The following is a 27,449-nucleotide window of genomic DNA, read 5'->3' as shown; positions in this document are numbered from 1 at the left end:
AATTATTTTGTTATCTGTACTGTTTTTTTATTTTTTTGAAAAAGAAAAGTCTTAGTGTATGTGGAGTTTTGTATCTTACTTTTGGTAATTTACCTGACTCTTTATAAGTTCCTCATGCAATGAAATATGTGTCAAAAATATGAATTGTAATACCCATGTAGATTGTGATTATATGGAAATGTCTTATTTCACCATTCTCATCTGCCTGGCATTTATATTTTCCCAATGTTTTTGTGCTTGTAGATAATACTGTTATTAGCAATATTGTACATAAATCTTTGTGCATATCTCTGATTATTCCCTCAGAATAAGTTATCATAAGTGAAATTATTGGGTCAAGCTCTTGAAAAATATTACTAGTTCTCTATATAAAGATACTGTGAACTTTTACCAATGTCAGTCACCGTACAAAAGGTCTGGCTGCTCGCTGCATGAAAGCCAAAACTGGAGTGGTGAAGTTGGTCGAAAGAAAAGCAGGTTTATTTCAAAGTGCCAGCATTAAGGGAAGACCCTGTACTCCATGTCACAAAGATTACCTTCCCGCTCTTAATACCACCAAAAGCTATTTATAGGCATGCAAACAGCGGCAGAACAAAGGAAAGAAGTTGGTCAGGCAACTCCTGAAAAAGTCACTTCCCAGAGGCTGGTGTGTTTCAGGGATAGAAATGGATCTTCAGACGTAAAAACTTCTTTCAAGTCCTTGGACCAGGTGTGCATATGGTCTGAAGTGATCAGAACCACTTAAACTGGTTGGCACAGTAAATACATAGTAAACCAAGTCATTAAGGTTTGGCGGGAGGGTGAAAAGAAAAGAAAAATTTTCAAAAAATCCCAAACTAACTATACTGTTAAATCAAATTACCCTTGAGGTTTAAATCTCAAAATAGAAGATATACGGTCAGTTACACCAGCACGATTCAAAGGTACTGATTTCTCTGTAACATTATCATCACATGATAATACAGTTAATATCTGTTAACACTTTATTGTGAGCCAGTCACTATACATGTTTTATTTATTACTCACGATAACTCTGTGGGTTAGGTATGCTTATCTTACTCACAGGTGAGCCTCAGCAAATCACCTTCTCTAGCAGTTAGCGAACTTGGGGTGTTTTTAATTACAAGGCCCAATGTAAGGTGCTACATTCACTTTGAATTGGTGTTTTAAACATTGCCATTTTGATGGACAAAATATGGTAACATGTTTTTATTCGTACCCTTGATTATTAGTAAACTTATTTTTTTCTTTTAAATATTCAGTGATTCTCTTTAGTTCCTTGTTTGTCAATGGTCTGTTCACAAGGTTTAATTTTTGATAATATGTTGATGTTTGCTTTCACTGATTTTTAAAATGTACTAAAAGAACACATACACATGGTAACAGTGGTGAGCAATAGAAAATGAGTCTCCTTCTGTGGGGACAGAGTCCCAGAGAGCAGTTTCCAGGCTCTCAGCGTCACGTGGAAAGGTGCTGCCTCAGATAGTAGATGGCCATCAGCTGCGGCTAATTGACCATCAGCTGTAACCAGTTAGCCAATTAGCCACTGATATAACTGCCGTGGCTTCGTTGGTTGGTGAGTCGGTTGATTGGCAGGCAGAGAAGCAGACAGCAGGTTGCAGGTCGCATGGATCCAGCCTCCAGTGAGACTATAGTGGTATGACTCCCCTACCTATGGCTCCGTGGGTGTTCCTTTTTGGCCTAGCCATATCCTGTGTTCTTATGTGGGGAGCAGGACTAGAGGCCCCGCAGGCCGCCGTGCACGACAAATGATGCAGCGAGCAGGGTCTCCCGCATGACACCTTCCCATAACAGAACGTTATCTGCAGCGTCTACATTTTACAATTACCAACAGTTTTACAAGTATCCTCTTCCAGAAATTTCCCATGCTACTACTTCCCCACTTATCACTTATACAGGCATTTTGTTTCTTATATCTGTATAGTTCGCCAGGGATGTCATAACAAAATACCACAGATGGGGTGGCTTAAAAAATAGAAAAATTTTCCTCACAGTTCAGGACGCTAGATGTTCAGATCAAGGTGTTGACTGGGTTGGTTTCTTCTGAGGCCTCTTTCCTTGGCTTCTAGATGACCACCTTCTGCCTGTGTGTCTACATGGCCTTTCTCTGTGCGTTGTCTGTATCCTAATCTCCTCTTCTTATAAGCACAGCAGTCATATTTGGTTAGGGCCTACTCATTTTACCTTAATTACCTCTTTGAAGACAGTATTTCCAAACACAGTCATATTCTGAGATACTGGAGCTAGGACTTCAACATATGAATTTTGAGGGGACACAATGTAGCCTATACCAAAGGAAAAATTCTGTATACACTGCGTTGCTTCTCAATTCTGTTAGGTAGAAGTTAGAAAATGTAGGAGGAGGAGGGGTGGGAGAGCGTCCATATTGCCTACAGAAAAAGCTCATAACTAGCTTTGATTCACTGCCTCCAGTCCCGAAATCTGTTTTTACAACAGATGACAAGAAGTGGTCTGGAGCAAGATAAGGATGAGTCAGCAGACCCCCATCCCTCTTAGGATGTCACGCCCTCTGGTGGAAGAAAATGCACCACCTTTTCCGGCCAAATCAATTTGTAACTCCCTCACCCCACCCGGCAAACTATAAGTCCTCCAGAGAAGAGCTCTCTAAGTCCTTTTTTTTGCTCCAGCGCTCTCGCCCACGTTTTTTCCTCTCTCTCTCTCTCTCTCTCTCTCTCTCTCTCTCTCTCTCTCTCTCTCTCTCTCTCTCTCTCTCTCTCTCTCTCTCTCTCTCTCCAATCTTGGCTAGGCCTGTTCTCTTCCCTGAGAATGTATCACTAATACTGGGGACCTTGGCTTCTCTATCTGTCTCCCCTCTCCTCTTCTCTGGATATAGGCTAGGCCCATTCTCTTCCCTGAGAATTTATCACTAATAAACCCTGCTTGCATATTAATCAGCTTGCTGACCTTTGGTTCTTCACTGCTTCAGCAAAAAGAACCAAGACTCCTGTAACAATTCTTATACTTAATGCAGTTAGAGATCAACCCATATCGGCACATGGAGATCTACTACATTAATTTAAATAGTAACAACTTATTTCATTTTATGGGTGTAATCTAAATTGTGTAACCAGTTTCCCATGCGTGGACATTTAGGTTATTTCTAGGTATTTGTGTACAGCTGTGAGTATATCTGAGTATAACTTTAAAAGTACAATCATTAGATAAAAGATTACATGCACTTAAAATTTTGATCGAGGTTGCCAAATTATCTATTATACCAAAAGTGAAGAGGAAGGCCTAATTTCTCACACCCTTGACAACACTGGATGTTCCAAACTTCTACTTGGCATTTTGATAGATAGAATATGACATCTTATTAGATTGAAGTGAATTTTATATGTTTATAACCATTAGCATTTCTTCATTAAATGCCTTTCATATCATTTTTAGATATTGTTATGTTGGTCTTTTCATTTTTAAATTTTATTTTTAAAAGCCGTGTATATATTAAGATTGTTCCTTTGTCATATGTGTTGCATATGTGTTTTGCAGTGTATCTTTTAATTTTTGTTGCATGTTATTGTGAACAGAAATTTAAATATTTCTATATAGTTAAATATATATTATATACATGGAAAGAGATAGAATTATATGTTTTCTTTACTTTTTTTTTTTAATTAATTTTATTGGGGTGACAATTGTTAGTAAATTTACATAGATTTCAGGTGTACAATTCTGTATTACATCGTCTATAAATCCCATTGCGTGTTCACCACCCAGAGTCAGTTCTCCTTCCATCACCATATATTTGATCCCCTTTACCCTCATCACCCACCCCCCACCCCCTTACCCTCTGGTAACCACTAAATTATTGTCTGTGTCTATGAGTTTTTGTTTCTCATTTGTTTGTCTTGTTCTTTTTGGTTTATATACCACATATCAGTGAAATCATAGGGTTCTCTGCTTTTTCTGTCTGACTTATTTCACTTAGCATTATTCTCTCGAGATCCATCCATGTTGTCACAAATGCTCCTATATCATCTTTCCTTAACGCCGAATAGTATTCCATTGTGTATATGTACCACAACTTCTTTATCCATTCATCTATCGAAGGACATTTTGGTTGTTTCCATGTCTTGGCCACCGTAAACAAAGCTGCAATGAACATTGGAGTACACGTGTCTCTATAGAGAAATGCTTTTATATTTTTGGGGTAGATACCCAGGAGAGCGATTGCTGGGTCATATGGTAATTCTAGTCGTAATTTCTTGAGGAACCTCCACACTGCCTTCCATAGCGGCTGCACCAGTCTGCATTCCCACCAACAGTGTATGAGAGTTCATTTTTCTCCACAGCCTCTCCAACACTTGTTACTATTTGTTTTGTTGATGAAAGCCATTCTGACTGGGGTGAGGTGATATCTCATTGTGGTTTTCATTTGCATTTCTCTGATGATTAGCGATGTTGAGCATTTTTTCATATGTCTATTTGCCATTTGTATATCTTCTTTGGAGAAATGTCTCCTCAGGTCCTCTGTCCATTTTTCAATTGGGTTGTTTGTTTTTTTGTTGTTGAGTTTCATGAGTTCCTTGTATATTTTGGATATTAGCCCCTTATCAGAGGAACTGTTTGCGAAAATCTTCTCCCATTCAGTTGGTTGCCTCATTATTTTCTCAATAGTTTCTTTTGCTGTGCAGAAGCTTTTCAGTTTCATATAATCCCATTTGTTTATTTTAGTTTTTACTTCCATTGCCTTTGGAGTCAAATTCATAAAATGCTCTTTGAACCCAAGGTCCATAAGTTTAGTACCTATGTTTTCTTCAATGCAGTTTATTGTGTCAGGTCTTATGCTTAAGTCTTTGATCCATTTTGAATTAATTTTGGTACATGGTGACAGATAGCAGTCCAGTTTCATTCTTTTGCACGTAGCTATCCAATTCTGCCAGCACCATTTATTGAAGAGGCTGTCTTTTCTCCATTGTATGTTTTTAGCTTCTTTGTCAAAAATTATCTGTCCATATTTATGTGGTTTTATTTCTGGGTTCTCAATTCTATTCCATTGGTCTATGTGTCTGTTTTTCCACCAATACCAAGCTGTTTTGATTATTGTAGCCCTGTAGTACAAGGAAAAATCAGGGAGTGTGATACCTCCAGTATTGTTCTTTTTTTTTAATATTGCTTTGGCTATTCGGGGTCTTTTGTGGTTCCAAACAAATCTGATGATTTTTTGTTCTATTTCTTTAAAAAATGCCATTGGGATTTTAATGGGGATTGCATTAAATCTGTATATGGCTTTGGGTAATATGGCCATTTTAACTATGTTGATTCTTCCAATCCATGAGCACGGAATGTCTTTCCATTTCTTTGTGTCTTCTTCAATTTCTTTCAAAAATGTCTTATAGTTTTCAGCATATAAATCTTTCACATCCTTGGTTAAGTTTATTCCTAGGTATTTTATTCTTTTTGCTGCAATTGCAAAAGGAATTGTTTTTTCTATCTCTTTTTCTGAGATTTCATTGTTGGTATATAAGAAAGCAATGGACTTTTGTACGTTGATTTTGTAGCCAGCAACTTTACTGTATTCATTGATTGTTTCTAATAGCTTTTTGGTGGAGTCTTTAGGGTTTTCTATATATAGCATCATGTCATCTGCAAAGAGTGACAATTTAACTTCTTCATTCCCAATTTGGATGCCTTTTATTTCTTTCTCTTGCCTGATAGCTCTGGCGAGGACTTCCAACACTATGTTGAAAAGCAGAGGTGATAGGGGACAACCTTGTCGTGTTCCTGAACGTAGAGCAAAGGGCTTCAGCTTTTCACCATTAATTATGAGATTAGCTGAGGGCTTGTCGTATATGGCCTTTATTATGTTGAGGTATTTTCCTTCTATACCAATTTTAGTAAGTGTTTTAATCATAAATGGATGTTGTATCTTATCAAATGCTTTTTCTGCATCAATTGATAGAATCATATGATTTTTGTCCTTTATTTTGTTTATGTGATGTATCACATTGATGGATTTGCGAATGTTGAACCATCCTTGTGCCCCGGGGATGAACCCCACTTGGTCGTGATGAATAATCTTTTTAATGCACTGTTGTATTCGATTTGCTAGAATTTTGTTTAGGATTTTAGCATCTGTATTCATCAGAGATATAGGTCTGTAGTTTTCTTTTTTTGTGTTGTCCTTACCAGGTTTTGGTATCAGGGTAATGTTGGCCTCATAAAATGAGTTAGGGAGTACTGACTCTTCTTCAATTTTTTGGAAGAGTTTGAGCAGGATTGGTATTAGATCCTCTTTGAAGGTTTGGTAGAATTCACTGGTGAAGCCATCTGGTCCAGGACTTTTGATTTTGGGAAGGTTTTTGATGACTGATTCAATTTCGTTACTGGTGATCGGCCTGTTAAGATTTTCCAGTTCTTCATGATTCAGCCTTGGAAGGCTATATGTTTCTAAGAACTTGTCCATTTCTTCTAAGTTATTAAATTTGGTGGCATATAGTCCTTCATAGTATTCTTGGATAATCCTTTGTATTTCTGTGGTGTCCGTGATAACTTCCCCTTTTTCATTTCTGATTCTGTTAATTAGTGTCTTCTCTCTTTTTATCTTAGTGAGTCTAGCCAAGGGTTTGTCGATTTTGTTAATCTTTTCAAAGAACCAGCTTTTTGTCACATTAATTTTTTCTATTGTCTTTTTGTTCTCTATTTCATTTAGTTCTGCTCTGATTTTTGTTATTTCCTTTCTTCTGCTGACCTTGGGTTTCGCTTGTTCTTCTTTTTCTAGTTTTTTAAGGTGTAACATGAGGTTATTTATTTGGGATTTTTCTTGTTTCTTGAGATAGGCCTGTAATGATATAAATTTCCCTCTTAAAACTGCTTTCGCGGCATCCCAAAAATTTTGGTAGGATGTATTTTCATTGTCATTTGTTTCTATGTATCTTTTGAGCTCTCCTCTAATTTCTTCTTTGACCCAGTCGTTCTTTACTGTGGATACCTGATCATGGCATTGTACATCAGAAGCTAAACATTAATGAATGCCAACTATAATTTTATATATATAATGTGATGGTTCAGTGTGAGGTCGGAGGGATAGTGGATGGGGGGAGGGGGGTTCACAGTATGAGGGATATAAATGATGAACGTCTAAGTATTACCTTGTTTTGTACACCTGAAACTAATAAATAAATTAATTAATAAAAAAAAAAGTACGTTGTTTAATCTCCATGTATTTGTGTTTTTTCCTGCTTTCTTTTTGCAGTTGATATCCAATTTCAAAGCTTTGTGATCAGAGAATATGCTTGGTATGATTTCAATCTTCTTAAATTTGCTGAGGCTGATTTTGTGTCCCAATATATGGTCTATCCTTGAGAATGTTCCATGTACACTAGAAAAGAATGTATAGTCTGATGTTTTAGGATGAAGTGCTCTATATATGTCAATTATGTCCAATTCATCTAATGTGTCATTTAGGGCTGCGATTTCGTTATTTATCTTCTGTTTGGATGATCTATCCATAGCTGTCAATGATGTATTTAAGTCCCCTAGTATAATTGTGTTTTGGTCAATTTCTCCCTTTAGTTCTGTTAGTAGTTGCTTGGTATATTTCGGTGCTCCCTGATTGGGGGCATAAATATTGATGACTGTTATGTCTTTTGTTGTATAGTCCCCTTTACCATTATGAAATGTCCATCTTTGTCTCTTGTTATCTTTTTCACCCTGAAGTCTGTTTCATCGGAAATCATTATGGCTACACCTGATTTTCTCTGGGTACTATTTGCTTGGAGTGTCAATTTCCACCCTTTCACTTTGCGTCTATGCTTGTCCTTGTAGCTGAGATGTGTCTCTTGTAGGCAGCATATGGTTGGGTTTAGTTTTTTGATCCAATCTGCTACTCTGTGTCTCTTTATTGGTGAGTTCAGTCCATTTACATTTAGGGTGATTATTGATATGTGAGGATTTCCTGTCATTCTGTCTTTAGTTTTCTGGTAAGGCTGTGTCTCCATTGTTTCTTTGCCTTTTTGTTGTTGCCTGTTATTTCTGTGTGGTGGTATTCTATGATGTTTCCCTCTGTTTCTTCTTTTATTACAGTATATATTTCAGATTTGGATGTTTTTTGAGTGGTTACCCTTGTGTTTATGTAAAAGAAAGTTTGATATTTAGAGTATTCCAGTTTCTTCAGTACGCTTACTTTCTCTATTCCCATATTCCAGTTCAGGCCTTTACGCTCCCCCTTTTTATGTTTCGGTTGCCACAAGTTGTCCCTGTTGATGGTGGTCTAATAGCCTCCTTTAGTACTTCTTGTAGTGCAGGTTGTGTATTAGAAAATTCCCTCAGCTTCTGGATGTCTGGAAAGGTCTTTATTCCTCCTTCATATCTAAAAGAGATCTTTGCTGGATATATTATTCTTGGCTCATGATTTCTCTCTTTCAATAGTTTGAATATTTGGTTCCATTCCCTCCTAGCTTGTAGAGTTTCTGCTGAAAAATCTGATGATAATCTAATGGGCTTTCCTTTGTAAGTTACCATCTTCTTTTCCCTGGCTGCCTTTAGGATTCTTTCTTTGTCATTGATTTTAGACAGCTTCAATACAATGTGCCTTGGTGAAGGCCTGTTGGGATTGAGGTAATTATGTGTTCTATTTGCTTGTTGGATTCGAGGATCCAGTTCTGTCCACAAGTTTGGGAAGTTCTCATCAACAATTTGTTTGAATATATTCTCTGTTCCCTTCCCTCTTTCTTCTCCTTCTGGTATGCCCATTATTCTTATATTGCTCTTTCTGATGGAGTCAGAAAGTTCTTGTAGAGTTCTTTCATTTCTTTTAAGTCTCAAGTCTCTTTCTTCTTCCCTCTGTGTAAATTCCAGGTTCCTATCTTCGATGTCACTGATTCTTTCCTCCATCTGGTCAACTCTACTACCTAAGCTGGATATTTTATTGTTAATTTCTTCTATTGAGTTCTTAATCTCCAGAAATTCTATTTGGTTCTTTTTCAAGATTTCAATCTCTTTTGTAAAATGCTCATGGTGTTCTTTGATTGTGTTTCTGAGTTCATTAAACTGCCTTTCTGTGTTTTCTTGCATCTCGTTCAGTTTTTTCAGAACTGCGATCTTGAATTCTCTGTCATTTAAATCACAAAGGTCCATATCTCTAAGTTCCTTTTCTGGAGACTTTTCACTTTCTTTCTGAGCTATCTTGTTGCCTTGGTTATTCATGGCAATCACTGATTTACTATTTCTCTTCCTAGACATCTACAGGAGTGTCTTCTGCAACAGGTTGATAGGTATGCGAAGAGCTTTTGGAGTTCCAAAGCTCTTTCTGCACCAGATTCAGAGCCCGTTTGTTTCAGCAGTTCTGTTTACTCCTGCAGGGATCCGCCCAGATAGGTGGGGCCAGGGGCAGAGTGAGTTGTGAGAGGTGGCCCAGAGCAATGGCGGCGACCTCCACCACAGCCAGTCCTGCTTCCACAGCTCCCTCCCCTTTGTCGGAACTAGTTGAGCTGCGAATCTGTGTCTGCGGTCCACAGTTCTCAGAGCAGCAAATATTCTGTCCTTTGATCCGACACTGCTACTTTATAGCTTCTAGCACCAGGCAGGTGGGGGCGGGGCGAGCTCTGGGAGGGTAGGGAGGGGGCGGCTAGTCTCCGTGCCTAAGGCTTCCGTTCTCCGCTCGGCAGTGAGGGCTTAAACCACCGATTTCAGCCCTCTTCCCTCAGTCTTTGCTCCGAGGTCTGCCGTGAGCGAGCGTTGGGTTCAGCGGTTTTGTATGCTGCCCCCTCAGCCCTGTGGGCCGTAAGCGGAGCCCTAGCAGTCCGAGTCCTTCCCTCTCCCGCAGCTGCGGAAGATCCGGGAGCAGCGGGCTCCGAGCACTGAGCTAGGTCTGTGTCCTGTGCCCGCTCGGCTCCGTCTCCGCACTTCTCCTCTCCCTCCTCCCCCGCTCGCGCGATTCACCCACATGGAGGTGAATTCAGTAGTCGGCCTCTTCGTCTTGCCTGTCTGCTGTGCAAGGAGTCCTTTGTGGAGTTATTGTTGTCCGATTCGTTGTAAATTCCAGGGGAGCGTTACAGAGGCTCACCTCACGCCGCCATTTTTTTTTTTTCTCTTCGTTTTCTTTACTTTTATTAGTGTTTTGTAGCTGCGGAAATTCTCTTCTTCCTTGGAGAAGATAAGATCTTCCCACACTATCATTTTTTTAATATGGTAGTTCTATTTTTAATTTTTTACAGAACCTCCATACTGTTTTCCATAGTGACTGCACCAATTCACAATTTTAATTGCCATACATTACTTTTGGAAATTTCATAATTTTTATTTTTTGATTTATTGATTGCTTTATATATGGAAATTTCATAATTTTTATTTTTTGATTTATTGATTGCTTTATATATAATCTAACCCTTCTAAATTTATTTTATTTAAGGATGCAGAGTTACAGGGATTTGTTTTGTTTTGTTGTGCTTGTTTGTTTTTTGTTTGTTTGTTTGTTTTTGTTTTGGCTTACATGGAAGACCATGTTATAATCACTTTTCTGGTGTTCTATATTTGAATTGTTCATTGGGCATTATAGAATGAGGACCGGACCTGGAATCCTAAATTCCAAAGGTGAATTCTATCTTTAAGTGTCACATATGGCCCAAAACGAGCTACCAGTACTACCCCTGTCACACTTTAGTTTGCTTATCTAGAGAAATGAAAGTAGAAAGGAAATTAACTCTAGTCAGGTGTTGAGCTACACACATAGGTACATTGTCTCATCTAATCTACAGGAAAAATCAAGGGAGCTTCAATTCACAGATCTGTCTTTTCATTCATCTATCTAAAAGCCAAAACCTCTGTGATGTCTAATAGGCAGAAATATGATTTCTGGATAACTGTGGACCTTAGGTATAATTCTTGGAGGCAGTTTCCATTTTTCCTAAAGATATTTGGACGCCTGGTTTTTAGTAACTACTTTGCTATTGATAAGCTGTGTGACTTTGGGCAAGTCATGTACTTCTTCCAGGCCTCAGTTTTCCCCCCTCCAGAACATAAAAGGATTGGATTATTTCTACAATCCCTTCCCTTTGATAGTTTATGCTAGGAGTTGGCAACCGTTTTCTGCAAGCGGCCATAGAGCAAATATTTAAGATTTTTCAGGGCACAATGTCCCTGCCACAACTACTCAACTCTGCCTTTATAGTACAAAAGCAGCCATAGACAATATGGAAATGAACAGGTATGGCTGCATTTCAATAAAACTCTATTTATAAATCAGATGATGGCTGGGTTTGGGCCCATGGGACTTAAGTTTCCTGACCCCTGATCTGTGCAGCAAGAAGGATTTCGTGTGTGTCAACTCTTTCCTGTTTGAACCAATATATCCAGAACTGTTTTTTATACATACCTAGCCTAAAAATATCTCTCTGTTGAAGTAGAGTTTATATATGTGCTTCATTTGTTTCTCCAAAAAATCTGGATAAAGCTACAAAATTGGAGAAATTAGTGGGCTGGTTTTAGGCTGCAGCTTATTAAGAACAGCACTGACATGATAGAAACAGTGAAAACCTTAGTAGATAAAAGTTATATAGATTTAAAATACTATTTATTCCAATATTAATGTATCTTATAGGAATTAATTGTATATACCACTCCCAGCTAATTTATTGGCACGCATCAAAATCTACTTTGGATTACTTTTTAAGTTACCAAAAACATTTCTTTTCTGAAAAGCACAACTATCTCCAGTGACCCTTCTTGCCTACAAGAGAATATTTTACAAAGGATGGAAGGGAGATGGGAATTAAGAGTTCTCATGAATTTCTGCAGTGAGTGAATGGACAGCTTATTAGATGTATTTGATTAGGGTTGTTCAACTGAAAAGTGGAGAAAGTGAAAACTGGTAAGAGTCGTGAAAATCACTGTCCGAGTCAGCGTTTGAACAAAGATTTAGTTCTGGATTTCCTTGTGTACTGGATTTTCTTGAGGATGCCCTGGCCATTTCCACCAATGAGAGCAGCACCCTAGGTAGGACTTTTTATAAAATCTGTTGTTTAATTCTAGTAGCTATTAATGGTGAAGATAAATCTGATGCCAATGTTGTCACCACAGATTTTCATCACAGTAAAAAGTTCTGAAAGTCAGAGGAAGCTCTTCGGGCACATTGATGAATTCCCCCAAAGCAAGTTTGCAGTGTAGGCTTCTAAACCAGTAAGAGTTTTGATGTTTGTGTGTTCTCTTTATTTTACATTCTCATTGTTTGTTTCTACTCAGCAATGTCTTCTGTGTCACTTGTTCACTGAGTTCAGTCATGGAAAATATTCAGAGGACTTGGGCAGATGGTGAATTCACCAGGGAGTGTATGCAATTCTCTGATTCGTTCCATCATTCTAGAATTTTACAGAAACAATCCCAGTATGAGCTTAAGCATATTCTGCCTTGAGGAAAGACAGAAACAACAAAAGGATTAAAAAATAAATTTGAGTAGCCCTCCATTTTCCCTGTACGATACTTCTAATTAGATTTTGGCTAACCTCAGCCAGTTTCCCACCCCCGATAGTTGCGTTGTTCAGTTGTGTATAGCATTTTTATCAATGCCATTTTTGTTGTAATAACATTTTCTCATGTTTTGTTTTGGTTTTTTTTAATTTATTTATTGGGGTGACAATTGTTAATGAAATTACATAATTTCAGGTGTACAATTCTGTATTACATCGTCTATAAATCCCATTGTGTGTTCACCACCCAGAGTCAGTTCTCTTTCCATCACCATATATTTGATCCCCCTTACCCTCATCTCCCTCCCCCCACCCCCCTTACTCTCTGGTAACCACTAAACTATTGTCTGTGTCTATGAGTTTTTGTTTCTCATTTGTTTGTCTTGTTTTTGGTTTATATACCACATATCAGTGAAATCATAGGGTTCTCTGCTTTTTCTGTCTGACTTATTTCGCTTAGCATTATACTCTCAAGATCCATCCATGTTGTCACAAATGTTCCTATATCATCTTTCCTTAAAGCCGAATAGTATTCCATTGTGTATATATACCACAACTTCTTTATCCATTCGTCTATCGAAGGACATTTTGGTTGTTTCCATGTCTTGGCCACCGTAAACAAAGCTGCAATGAACATTGGAGTACACGTATCTCTATAGAGAAATGCTTTCAAATTTTTTGGGTAGATACCCAGGAGAGCGATTGCTGGGTCATATGGTAATTCTATTCGTAATTTCTTGAGGAACCTCCACACTGCCTTCCATAGCGGCTTCACCAGTCTGCATTCACACCAACAGTGTATGAGGGTTACTTTTTCTCCACAGCCTCTCATGTTTTGTTTTTATATAATCAACCTTGTATGAATTTTAGAAATAAATGTGTATGCATTGTTTAAGCTTTAGGTTTTTTTTGGGTGCTTGCTTTTGTCATAATCCACCTTTTTTATTTCACAAAATAGAAACACAAAATTTATCATGATACCGAAAAAGATTATATAATACAGATGTTCACATAGGTGCACATATATGTGTGCATACATTTAAATCTATACACAATCTTACGCCCCCCGCCCAAAGATCTGTGTTAATTCTTATGTTTCTCGGTGAGGAACATCAAGAAGTTTTGCAGTTTTGCCCCCTACAGCACACTTGGCAATATTTGTACCTATTTTTGATTGTCACAACCTGGTGGAGGGGGGTGGGGGTGGGAAAGTGGGAGGTCCTATTGACATGTAATGGCTAGAAGCCAGAAACGCTATTAATAATTCTACAATGCACTGGTTAGCTTCACTACCTCCAACATGGAAAAATGAATCATCTAGCCCTAGTTGACAACCATGCCAAAGTTTCGACATTATGGTCTAGTCTTAAAACCTACAGAGATGTCCACATATAATTTAAGCAATTGTATATGAAATCACAAATCTTTAACACGCTATGAGTCTTTAAGGTGCCTATAAAAAAGGCTCACTGGAAAGCTCTACAAACTTTTTCCGAATGGTACAGAATGTATTCTTGTTTTAAGAACATTGTAAAGTGGGGAATGTTGCAATGCACACACGTTGACCTATTTTTTTTCCTTGGAAAATAATCAGAAATTTTTGGTTAAGAATATGTATTTATCTTTGTAATTATATTTATAGTTGTATCTCCCCAGGGCTTTTGTCTATGAATTTCCCTCCCTTCCCCTGCCCTATCCATTTATTTCCTCTACCTGAGCAATAGAGGATCTGACATTTTAATTCAGCGTGAGCCTGGCTCCTGGAAATCTGGGGAGACACTGAGAATGAGACCTAATTTCTCTCTCTCTCTCTCTCTCTCTCTCTCTCTCTCTCTCTCTCTCTCTCTCTCTCTCTCCCCCTCCTTCCCTCCCTCCCTCCCTCCCTCCCTCCTTCCATCCCTCCCTCCCTCCCTCCCTTCAGTAATGAGCACCAAGCATTTCTAAAGCTGTTTGTCCAATTACATGTACTGAAGAAGCATGGGAGATTTAGAGGGAGATAAAGATAAAGAGGAGAGAGTGTTTAATTAGTTTTGTTGTGAATTATGAATGTGTTCTCCAGTGTGGCACTTTTATAGAGTAGGAAATAAAGAGTAAAGTTGCTGTTTGAATATTTGAGATGATAAACTGTTTTCTCTTAGTTAGACATTCATATGTGCACATGTAAGCAAACATACCTACATATACTTTTATACAAATAAGGTTGTACCGTGTATGCTATTTGGTATCTTGCTCTTTCCATTCATCAACGTATTGTGGACTCCTTTTCATGTTCATTCATATCACCATTTTCATGGCTGCAGAGCATTTGGTGGTACAGCTCTTTATTAAGCCAATCTTCACTTGATCGACACTTAGGTTGTTGCCAAACCCACCCTATTAAAAACAATGCTGTAGTGATCGTGCTTGTGTATATACTTTTATGCTTTTTTTTTTTTTGCTATCATCTTAAGAAATATTCCTAGAAGATCCAGTGAGCCAAGGAATATTTAATTTACAAAATTTCGAGGCACAACACTAATTGCCCTTCCAAAATGGCTGGAACAGATTGCATTTCCACCATCAGTGCACTAATATACCCATATCCTGTGCCTTTCCCGACAGTGGGTTTTCTCATGTTCTTTCATCTTTGTTAGTATTTTTCCTCATTATCAATCTGAAGGATAAAAAATGTTTCATTGTAATTAGCATTTTTGATAACTAGTGACGGTCAGCATCTTTTCATTTTCAATAATCATTGTGAATTCTTATTTTTCAGTTGGTTTTCATGTTCTTTGTCCCTTTTGAAATAATGTTGTCCAAATATATGGTGATGGAAGGAGAACTGACTCTGGGTGGTGAACACACAATGGGATTTATAGATGATGTAATACAGAATTGTACACCTGAAATTATGTAATTTCATTAACAATTGTCACCCCCAATAAATAAATTTAAAAAATTAATAATAATGTCACCTTTTTAGTTCCGATTTATACACACTCTCTAAATATTAAGGAAATTACTCTGTCAAATGTATTACAAGTACTTCCTCCCAAATTGTCTTTTAGCTTCCATTAAGGTATTTTGAGCTAAAAAGAAGCTTTATATTTTTATGTCATCATGTTTATCAAAGTTTTGTGGCTTCCAGGTATAGCAGTGAGGTTAGCAAGGCATTTCCCACAATAAGCATTCGTACATATCTTCTACAATGATTGAACTTTTAACATTTAAATATTTGATCTCTCTGGAATTTATTGGAGTGACTAGTAATGAAGCTCAGCAGCCAGAGCTTAAGCTCTATGATAAAGATGTGTGCCTGGGCTCCACTACGTAACAGCCAAGTGATCTTGAGAAAATCATTTAACTAACCTCTCGGAGTCTGTTTCATCATCTGAGAAAAGGGGAGTTCATACTCCCTGACTCATAGATTCGTGATGAGAATGACAGAATCTATTAAAAGAATTTAAAACAAAACCTGGAACATAGTAACTATGTATTAGCTGGACCTAGTCTTATCACTATTACTATTCTCAGTAGATAATCAGTTTCACACAAATGATTTATTGATTAGCCCATTTCCTCCCAAAGATTTAAAATGCTACTTGTAGCGTAGTTCTAACTATAGCAGATGACTCGACGTATGTCTAGATATATGTCTAAACCCTCTCTTTTATTACATTGTTCTGTCTGTGCATTTCCATAACACAAGTGCCTAGTACTTTCAAAATAATTGTATGATAGCAAGCTTTCTTCCCTTATTCCTGGAGTTAATTTTGATATTTTTTATTTTTTATGATTAAACATGGGGCTTTTAGTTTGAGTCAGATTTGTAATTTGTTAAGAAAGCACAATGCTAATGGCCTTTCCAAAAAACTGGAACATTTTGCATTTTCAGTTATTATTCATGAATATGCCCACATCCCACACCTTGTTTAACAGCAGGTTTCCTAATGTTCTTTCCTCTCTGCTAATATGTTTCTTTGTTAGCAATCTGAAGAGTCAAAAATATCTCATTTTAATCTTTATTTTATAGACACAGGGAAAAATGACATTTTTAAATTATTGCCTTGTCTGTCTTCCTCTACTTTTATTCAGGTCTTTTTCTTTTAATTTCTCCCCCCAGAGGTTTTTTGTTGTTGTTTTTTTCTCCCATAGTTTTATATGGTAATTGTCTTCATTTAATACTTATCCGTTGCTTGTTAAATTTATTCTTTGGTATTTTATTTTCATTTTTTAACTGCTTATGCAAATGGGCTTTCTCCATTACATTTTAATTTGTTTTCGTTGGTATAAATGGAAGATATTAATCATTGTATATTAATTTTGCATTTACCTTCATTTTAAATATATAAAATTTGATTTTGTTCTCTTGTCTAAATGCATTATCTAGCAGTTTTAAAACAATTTTAAATAACAGTGGTGAAACCAGCATCCTAATGTTATTCCTGAAATTAAATTCAGTCTTTTCAATTTTTTTACAATAAAATATAAAGCTTTTAATCTGAGTCATATATTATACTTTTTAAGAAAGCATTCATGCTTTACTGAAGGTTGAATTTTATAAATTCCTTTATTGGCATATCTCAGGATGACCATACTTTTTTCTTCTTTGGACTTATTAATATGGTAAATTATATTTATGCAATGGTTATGGCATTGCTGTTATTGAACTCTTTGCATTAGAATTCCTCCCACTTCATTATTATGTATCATTCTGTTGATCTGCTGTTGGATTATATTTGCAAATGTTTCATTTCAGATTTTTGTATCAATGCTTGTAATGCATGTTTTTCAGAAGTTTTTTCTGCATTTGCTATCTTGTCATTCCATGCTCTAAAACAATTTAAAATGTGGAGAAATTATAGGACTATGACTTCTAAAATATTCTCTGTAGCCAGAGAGAGAAATGGATTTAAAATCTGGCCCAAGTACTTGTTGTTTGTTTTCACATTTATAAAATGGAGCAGAATAATAAAATTCATCAGATAGGTCTTTTCGTCATAAGATAATGAATGTAAAACACTTAGCAGATGCCTGTGAAAGTCATAATATATCAACTTCTCAAAGCATGAAAAAATTCACCTATGAAATTGATACAGGTTAGTTAGCATGTCCCTAGGTAGACAAGCAGGTTCCTGGTGGAATAAACAAAGACAGCCATATCCTAAAACTCCAGGTTTTGAAATCACTCCTTCACTCCAGGACATAAGGTAACAAGGCCTTGAGGTTAATCATAAAATTCATTTTGGCCTGACAAATGGAGCAGATCTGATAGATAAGAGTGGGTTACTTTGCTAATTCCTTTAGGATGGGCAAGCAGAACCAACCTGGTAGACTAATTTCATTAGAAGGCTCCAGTTCCTTTCTTCAAACAGTTCCCTTCTTCAAACAGTTCCCCTTCCACAAGCAGGCAAGGGAAGGTATAAAAGTAAGAGCTTTTGCCTCAGTCATGGGGCACCCCCATTCGGGATCCCCTCCCGCTCGGGAGCTCTAACCCTTTGCTTTTAATAAACTATCCTCTTTTTAAAACTTTTTTTCTCTCCTGGGTCTGTGTTTCTATTCTTCAGCTTCACGAGACACGATCCTGGCCCACATCCAGAAACTGCCGGCAGATCCAACATCACCTACATCATTTGGGGAATCACAGGAAAATATTGCTCCATCAAAATCATCTGGTCCTGACAATTTGGGGAACAAGGAAATGTAGTTCTTTGATATCTGTATCAATTTTTGTCACGATTCTTACTCCATTTCTGCTTTTTGTCTCTGAGTCATTTAGGGCATTTTTATATTTTCCTAGAAAACACCTATTCCAGTCAGGTTTTTAAAAAGCATTGGAAATATATAGCATATCCTCTTATAATTATCTCAGTTATCTCGGTACTTGAGGTTAGTTTGCGTTTGTCTTTCCTAGTATTCTTTTTCTTTTTTTTTTAAGATTCTATTGGGGAAGGGGAACAGGACTTTATTGGGGAACAGTGTGTACTTCCAGGACTTTTTTCCAAGTCAAGTTGTCCTTTCAGTCTTAGTTGTGGAGGGCGCAGCTCAGCTCCAGGTCTAGTTGCCGTTGCTAGTTGAAGGGGGCGCAGCCCACCATCCCTTGCGGGAGTCGAACCGGCAACCTTGTGGTTGAGAGGATGCGCTCCAACCAACTGAGCCATCTGGGAGCTCAGCAGCAGCTTGGCTCAAGGTGACACGTTCAATCTTAGTTGCAGGGGGTTCAATCTTAGTTGCAGGGGGTGCTGCCCACCATCCCTTGTGAGAGTCGAACTGGCAACCTTGTGGTTGAGAGCCCACTGGCCCATGTGGGAATCGAACCGGCAGCCTTCGGAGTTAGGAGCATGGAGCTCTAACCGCCTGAGCCACCAGGCCGGCCCTCTCTTTTCTTAAATATGATAACTAGCTGTTAATTTATTTTTCATTTTCTTCTCATATCTTAAATCTTATTAAGTAGTCCATCATACAGACAGTTATAGAGAATGATAAAACAAACACGTGTATCTACCATCAAGCTTGGACAAATCTTAATATTTTGCCATATTTCATTCAGGTTTCCCATTACTTTTTCAAATAAATAAAACACTGGAGATAGGATGAAACTCCCTTTGTATCCCTCCTTTATTCACTTCTTGTTTCATGCTACCTAGTAGTATCCTGAATGTGGAGTCTACACATGCCAAATTTGATAGTTAGTTCTATTCACCAAATATTTTCTGCTTAGAACTTCTGAGCATGTAACAGGGTGGCACTTCTCAGACCCCTTGTGGTTGATGGAACCATGTGATTACTTCTAGCTAATAAGTTATAGTTAGAGGTAACGTGTCATTCCAGGCCAGATTGTTTAATTGTTCATCTGAGACCCTCAAAAGATCTGTGTCTACCTCTTATGGCAACCTACAGTTTTCCAGATAGTAGGAGTTCTGTCTGCCTGAGACCCGAAAAAGAATGATGTGTATGAGAACCCTTGGCAACACTCAACTCATATGCAGCCCAAGTAAGAAATAAACCTCTGGTGCTCGAAGCTTCTGAGATGATTTCGTTGTCTTTGCTGTTTTAACCACAGCACAACCCAGACCACCCTGACTAATGTATCCATTAACAACTCATAGTGTGTTTTATATGTTTTAAATCTCTCCATAAAGACTATCAAGCTTTTTATGCCCTCCCACAACTTGCTTTTCTCATCTAACGTTATGTTCTTAAGATTAATCCATGTGATATATGCACCTATATTTCTTTCATTTTAGAGGTTGTTTATTGTTCTACTGTCTGAGTGAACCAAAATGCATTCACCTATTCTTCTATTAATGGAAATTTGCATTGTTTCTAATTTTGGGGGGGGAAGTAGGGGGCAATGTTTTTGTTTTGTTTTTTAGTTTTTTAGGGTCAACATTCTTTTACATTTGCTCTCATAACGAAAATAGAATCTTTAAATGCTTCAAATGTACATATATCACTGATGCACACACATTCCAGAAAAGCTGAGGTACACGCTACTAGGGGGTGGGGGAGCAGGAGGTGGCCTGGGCTCAGGGCCGCAGACTGGGGCCTGGAAGGTAGCTAGCCACGAGCCAAATTCCACAGGGGTCCCCAGGAGACAGCGGGGATCTCAGGATGAGGTACTGAAAGGGACCACAGTGGACAGCTTCCTGGGCCCTCCATGAGGCACCATCATCCCAGCAGGCCCATGGGAAAGGCTGCTGCGACCATGGAGAAGCCAAGAGGGTGCTGTTGTTTCTAATTTTACACTGTTAATAACAGTGCTACATTATTGCACACCTCATACAATGCTACAGAAATTTTACAGGGGTGCACTTATTAGATTATCAGGTGCATGCATCTTTAACATTATTAGGTCTTGTCAACAATCTCTTCTCTATGATTATGTAAATTTATACTGCTATCAACACTATATGAGAATTTCTGTTTCTACATCCTGCCAACACTTGGTATTATCAGACATTCCCATTTTTCAGTCTTATGTATAGTATTAATATGCACTTTCCTGCTTTCTAATGTAATTGAGCATCATTTCGTATGCCTATTTTCCACTAGAAAATGACATTTACCTGTATGTATACTTTGTCTTTTTTGTTCTTGGGTTGTTTTAATTGTAATTTAGGAGTGCCCTTGTTTGTTATGTGCATTGTAAATATCTTCTCTGAGTCTGTTACTTCTCCTTTCACTTTGTTTATATTTTTGTTTTGGTCTACACAACTTTTAAAATTTCAATGCTGTCAGGTACAGTATCTCACCCTATTCATTTATTATTTGACCTTATTTTTACAGCTTTAAGATAAAAATTTTAGGAAAGTCTGAAGCCTGAGCCAAGACAGCCGTTTGTGTTGAAAAGACACTGGAAGTGGCTTGGTGGGCCCAAATGTTGGGTGGGGCAGAATCTTAGGGAATCAGAGCGAACAAATGGTTTTAGCCAGGTTGAGGGAGACTCAGATATGGTGGCCGCCTGCATCTTCATGCTGGGAGGGTATGGAGGGCTCAACAAGGAAGCAATGGATTGTGCCAGCAGTTCTCTCTGGGAGAAAGCTGCCCCTCCAGCCCTTGTTCTACAGCCAGACAATACAGTTCCTCCCTATGTGTCCCTGGCACCTATCGAGCTGCTGCACCAGCACTGGAGCTCAGAGCAAGTAAGTCCATCAGTGAGTAAGTCTGTGTGTGGACCTTTAAGAGGATCACCTGGCTGTAGCCACCATCATCTCACTCAGTCACAATCTCTGCTGGTTTTTACAGCAAGAAATTATGGGGTCTTTTCTCCCTGGCACTGGAACCCTCAGCTGGGGAGCCTCACTCCTCTGGGGAAGGGAACTTCTGCAGGCAAAATATCTCTCCCGAGTTTTAATGGTCACATAAGGGTGTGGGACCAGCCTGTTCCATGTCTCCGCCCCTCCAACCAGTCTCAAAGTGTCTTCTTCTGTATGTCCTTAGTTGTAGGACTTCTGTTCAGCTAGACTTCAAGTGATTCTTAATGATGGTTGTTCTGCAGTTTAGTTGTAATTTTGATGTGGTCCTGAGAGGAGGCAAGCACAACATTTGTCTACTCTGTCCATCATCTTGACTAGAAAGCCCAAAAAATTTAGTTAAAAAGAGAAACCCCATATCCTTTAGCAAATCACTCAAACCCTCTTCCCTCCAGCCATAAGTAATTATTAATCTACTTTCTGTGTCTATAGATTTCCCTGTTCTGGACATTTCACACGAATGGAATCATATATGTCATTTTTGGTGACTGGCTTCTTTCAATTTACATAATATTTTCAAAGTCTGTCCATGTTATAGCATGCTTTGAATTTTTGCATGCCTTTTAAAAGGGAGATCCATCCCTAACCTGAGCCAATAATGCTAGTCTCTTTTATTAACTTCATTGAAGTATATAGTTCAATTTTTACATATAAGTCTTTGATAGGAATTGACATTTGTATATGATTTCTATATTGAGTTCTAATTGTACTAGTACTGTTTATTAAAATACTCCATCATTTACCCTGGATTTACAATACTACATCTATTAGGTATCAAGGTTGCATACATTGTGAGTTTGTTTCTAGTCTCCATGCTATGATCCTGTGTCCTATTTGTTTGTGTTTTCAAGTACCTTACTGTCTTGGATGCTGAAACTTTAGCATTATAATTCTTGCTCTTTAATAGGGAAAGCCCCTTAAAATATTTTTTAAACTGTCTTGCTTATTCTGGGTTCTTTGCAGTTCCATTTAATTTTTAGGATCAACTTCTCAAATTCCATGAAAAATTTGCTACTGTTTTTTAAGATTACATTGAATTTATATTTTAATGGAAAACTGATATATTTAAAATATGAATCTTCCCATCCAAATATATGTTACATATTTCCTTTTGTTTGTTTGCTTTGTTATTTCATATGATATTTTATAGTTTTCTCCACAAAGAACTTGCATATTTTCCATTATTTTTTCCTACATATTTATAGTTATTTTTAAACCATGTGCAAATAGTATTCTTTATAAAAACATATTGTCTGATTGTTACTGTTATGTAAGAATGTGATTTATTTTTCATTATATTGTTCTTGTGGCTAACTTTTTCATTAGAATTTCCTCATTAGTTCTAGTGGTTTCACAGCCTAGATTTTCCATATAAACAATCATATTATTTGAAAATACTGAATCTTCTCCTTCTTCCAAATCCTTGCATATTTTAGTTATTTTTCTCATCTTACAGTTCTGGCTATGACCTCCTGTATAATGCTGAATATAAAGGTGACAGCAGATGCCTTTTTTTATTCTTGACTTTAAACTTTTCATCAAGTATGATGTTTGCTGAAGGTTTATAGAGGTTATACTTTATCATATTAAGTATGCTGCCTTCTATTCCTAGTTTTCTCAGCATTTTTAAAAACTTTGTTGAAATTTACAAAATACCTTTTCTCTACCTAATTAAATGATTCTGTGATTACTTTCCTTTAATATGTTAAAATGATGAGTTATGTTAATTTACTCAATTAAGTCATGGCTATGTTCCTGAGATAAAGCCTTCTTGGTATAACACAAACAAGCACACCACACACACACACGCACACACACATACACACTCACACACACACACTATATATATACATATATATATATATATATATATACACACATATATATAATTATGTATACATATTACTTTTTTGTGCACATATATTTTACTGAATTTGCTTGGCTTATACTATTTTTAGTGTTTTGCTCTGTATTATCATAACTGTGATTGACCTAAAGTTTCATTTCCTCATACTACTTTTATCTTACCAGTGCCTCAATACCAATTTGATAAACATTCCATCATTTAAAATTTTTAGACCAGTTTGTAAAAGATGGAAAGACAAAGATCATCTGTTCCTTGGATATTAGAAAACGCATGCCTTTAAAGTTCTAGATGGGGGAGGAGATTTTTTTAATCCAACTCTTGTCATGAATTTTGGCATATTCTGGTTTTCTATTTTTCTTCTACTTTTTAAATTTAATTTTTAAACGTTCTTCATTTCCCAAATAATCATTATTAATGCAGATGTTGTTTAAATCAATTCATTCTTGTTTTAGATTACCAACATATATTTGAATTGCTTTGTATACAATTTCTTCTATCCCTTCTATCTCAGTTAACTTTCCCTCTTTCTGAATTGCTTCTATTAGTATTAGTTTTAATAGGGATCTGTTAGTTGTTATCACACTTAGGGCTTTCCTGTCCTAAAATCCTTATTTTGCCTCCTCTGTTGAGTGATAATTTAACCTAGGTATGGAATTTTAGGTTTATAATTCTTTTCTCTCAAAATTTGGTAATTTTTATTCTACCGTATCCTGGCTGCAATCTTGCTATGAAGTAGTGTATTGTCAATTTACTTGTTGTTAAGTAGTCTATTGTCAAATTGTAGGTATGGTGTTTTTTCTTTTTTTCATTGTCCTTAATGTCATGAAGTTTCCCTGGGATATGTCTAGATATGAGTCATGAATAAAATGGTTTCTGACATCTTTTCTATTTCTCTATTATCCAGTACTTTTGGAGGTTATACTCAATAATCTGTATTAAACAAGGATTGCCATTTGCAATATGTGTTTTCAAACTGCAAATGCTCCTGAACCATGCACTTCAGTATATTCCAGTAATTCCCGGGGGCTCTTTTTTAGAACTGATTTCATTGATGATGATTGAATTTACTGGACTGGATGAGTTTTCTCAGAGCACAGTGAGAAATGGCCATAGATCAGAAGACTGAGGAATATAAAAGGATTATTGATGAGCTTATAAGAACAATTTCAGAAGACTGGTAGGAACAGAATCCTAATTACAGTGGGAAGTTAGCTGTGGAGTGATTTGCAGCAAAGGCAGAGGACAGATGTAGGGTAATAGCTGGTGGGATTTGGAAGGGGACAAAGGTTAAGATGAAAACTGTTATATTTAAATGTAGATGTGACAGAGTAATGATGTAACTATTGATAACAGAGAGTGGATATTTTTAAAGTTAATTCCCTTAGAAGATGGAAAGAGAAAGGATTGAAAACTTTAGGACAGCAGCTACTCCATTGAAACCAGAAGAAATAAGAAAGGAATAGCTGCTCATGCACATGTACTCAAAGTTGTTCATCCCCTTGCAACAACATGGATGGCTCTAGAGAACATTATGTTAAGTGAAATAAGTCAGAAAGAGAAAGACAAGTACCATATGATCTCACTTATATGCGGAACCTAAAGAAAAGAATATGTGAATGAACTAATCAGAGACAGTTTTGAGGACACAAAGAAAAAACCGAGAGTTGTTAGATGGGGGGGTGGGGGGGGATAAGGGGGAAGGTGAAGGGATTAGGAAGCAGCTGGTAACCACAAGATGGCCTCAGGGTTTTTTGAAAATTAATTTGGGGAATGTATTCAATAATGTTGTAAAGATTTTGTTGGGTATCCGATGGGCATGCGTCCTATTTGGGAGACCACCTCAGAGATAATGTGGATGCCTGACCATGGCATTGTACACCAGAAGCTAAACATTAATGAATGCCAACTATAATTTTATATATATAATGTGATGGCTCGGTGTGAGGTCGGAGGGATAGTGGATGGGGGGAGGGGGTTCACAGTGTGAGGGATATAAATGATGAACGTCTAAGTATTACCTTGTCTTGTACACCTGAAACTAATAAATTAAAAAAAAAAGTTGTTCATCCCCAATCACATATATATATATATATATGTATATATATATATATATATATATATATATAAAATATGTAAATTAATTTGCAGTTTGAGGGATATTTTCCCCATTGTATTCAACTGTAATTATTTACAAACTATTTCGCCAAGTTTTCAAAAGCTGTTGTTGTTGTGTGTGTGTGTGTGTGTGTGTGTGTGTGTGTGTCCTATAATTGCTCATTGTTTTATGGGTCAATACCTGTTTTTCTCTAAACAATAACCTCTGACCTGTAGTTCCAAAGAAGCTTACCTCAAGACTTAACTACTTTCATTGGGGAAGGTAGGTCAGGAAAAAAATAATGTGTTTAGTCACGTGGTTGTTCCTTCAGCTCAATCTCTGCTGTAGACAGCTGATGTCAAGGAAGAAAACGCAAACCGTATGCGCTCAGTATCTCTTAAAATCTGCTCTTGCCTCCAGTCCTCATTCTTCCAAGCGGAGAACTACAAGTGGAAATCTTAAGGACTTTGTCCACTTATTATATGAAAATATTACTGGCATTGAAGAGCTGGAAAGTCTGGATGGTGGTATCCTCTTTCCTTTTGGTCTACATTGTTATGTACCTGACTGGTACTATCTGAAGTTTGTAGTATGAGCATGTGATTTTTTCCTGGTATCTATGAGTTTTATTTGTTTTATTCATTTTCATGGCTGTCAGGAGGTATTGTCAGTGTGCCATCCTGTCCCCATCTTTTCTAGAAGTTCTGTGATAGACTCTGGGCTCTTGATTAGTCCTCTTCTATTTCCCTGCTATATCACACAGGCCTGAAGAACAGGCAGGATTCAAAGGAGGCAGAAAAGACAATGGAATGATATCTACTACATCTACCCAATAACACAATTGAGTAAACTCGTATTTGTGGGGGATATTGCTCACATACAGAAATTGGGAACCTAGATCGCTCAATATATCAATTAATTCTCATTGTATATGTGAATCACCATTATAAGAATACTACAGAAAATATCACCCATGAATGAAAAAGGCAAGTTACCTTAATTTTTAATAAGGATAATCCCTTACATTTGTATGATGTATAGTATACTGTTTAAAATGTTCTTTCCCCTGCTAGTGAAATGAGGTATTATAAGAAGAGTGCATAAAACTATAATATAAGCTACACTGTCTGAAACACTTTGCATGTATTACTTAATTTAATTCTTCCACAAACCTAATGGAGGATTCTAGTATTATCCCTATTTCAATGACAAAGAAACTGATGGACTGACGGGATAGACACCTAGCCCAAGATTGCACAATTAGTTGTGCAGGTTGGGAAGCCAAGCCGCATAGCTCTAGAACCCACAGCTTGCACCATTGTGACAATGCATCACGTGATCTATAATCCCCAGCAACAGTGTGAGGTCAGCAGGGCTTACTATCCACATTCTCCGGAAGAGGAGCCTCAAGTTCAGAGTGCTGACAGACTTGTCCAGATTAACACTGTAGCAGAAAAAAGGACAGCGCGGGGACTAAAGCTCAGGTCTACTGAAAATTTCATTGTTCTTTACATTTAATTTCACTGCCTCTGCTCATGTCCTGCCTTTTCATATATCTAAAGATTAGTGCTGTGTTAGGGAAGGCTATTTTCCAAGGGAGGATGGTGGAGATACATAATACCAATACTTCCCTCACAAGGAACTGTGAGTCTTAAATTAGATAATAACTGTGCGTGCCTCTCCTAATCCCTGACACCTAACAAGTACTCCACAAAATGGGGTACAGTTCCTTCAACATTCATGTACTGACTGTTTATCTTCTTTCCCTGATTCTCGGTCCTTTACTCAGCTGTTCTTTACCCAAGAGCAACTAACATCTTTTTTGACTCCATCTCTTTGGCCTCCGTCCCTTGATCATTGCTGCTTTCCTTAGTTTCTGCTGTCCTGACGGCTGGGTTCAATCTTTTTCATGAAGACTGCCAGGCTTTGGAGAAAAAAATGCTGATGAAGAGACAAAGCTTGGGAACGTAGAGGAAATAGGACATCAGCGACAGAAGTATGAGGAATTTTTGCAAGTAACAATGAGCAGAGTTCAGAGCCGAGGTGAATGCTAAGCAGGCGTATACCATTTGTGTGATAAATGGTACAATAAGACAAAAATGATCATCTTCTCAAAAGTAATACATTCTACAAAGCATCCACACAGTAAAACAGCAATTCCCCTTTTCAAGTTCAAGCCTGAAGTTTAGATGGGGCCTATGTCTTTTTTGTTTGTTTGGTTCAGGTGTACAAATCAATGTAGTAGACATTTACACCCCTTGCAAAATGATAACCCCCCCAATCTACTATGCCTCTGACATTGT

This window comes from Rhinolophus hipposideros (genome assembly GCF_964194185.1).
Source record: "Rhinolophus hipposideros genome assembly, chromosome: X".
NCBI classification, from domain to species: Eukaryota; Metazoa; Chordata; class Mammalia; order Chiroptera; family Rhinolophidae; genus Rhinolophus; species Rhinolophus hipposideros.
This window is presented reverse-complemented; position numbering follows the sequence as displayed.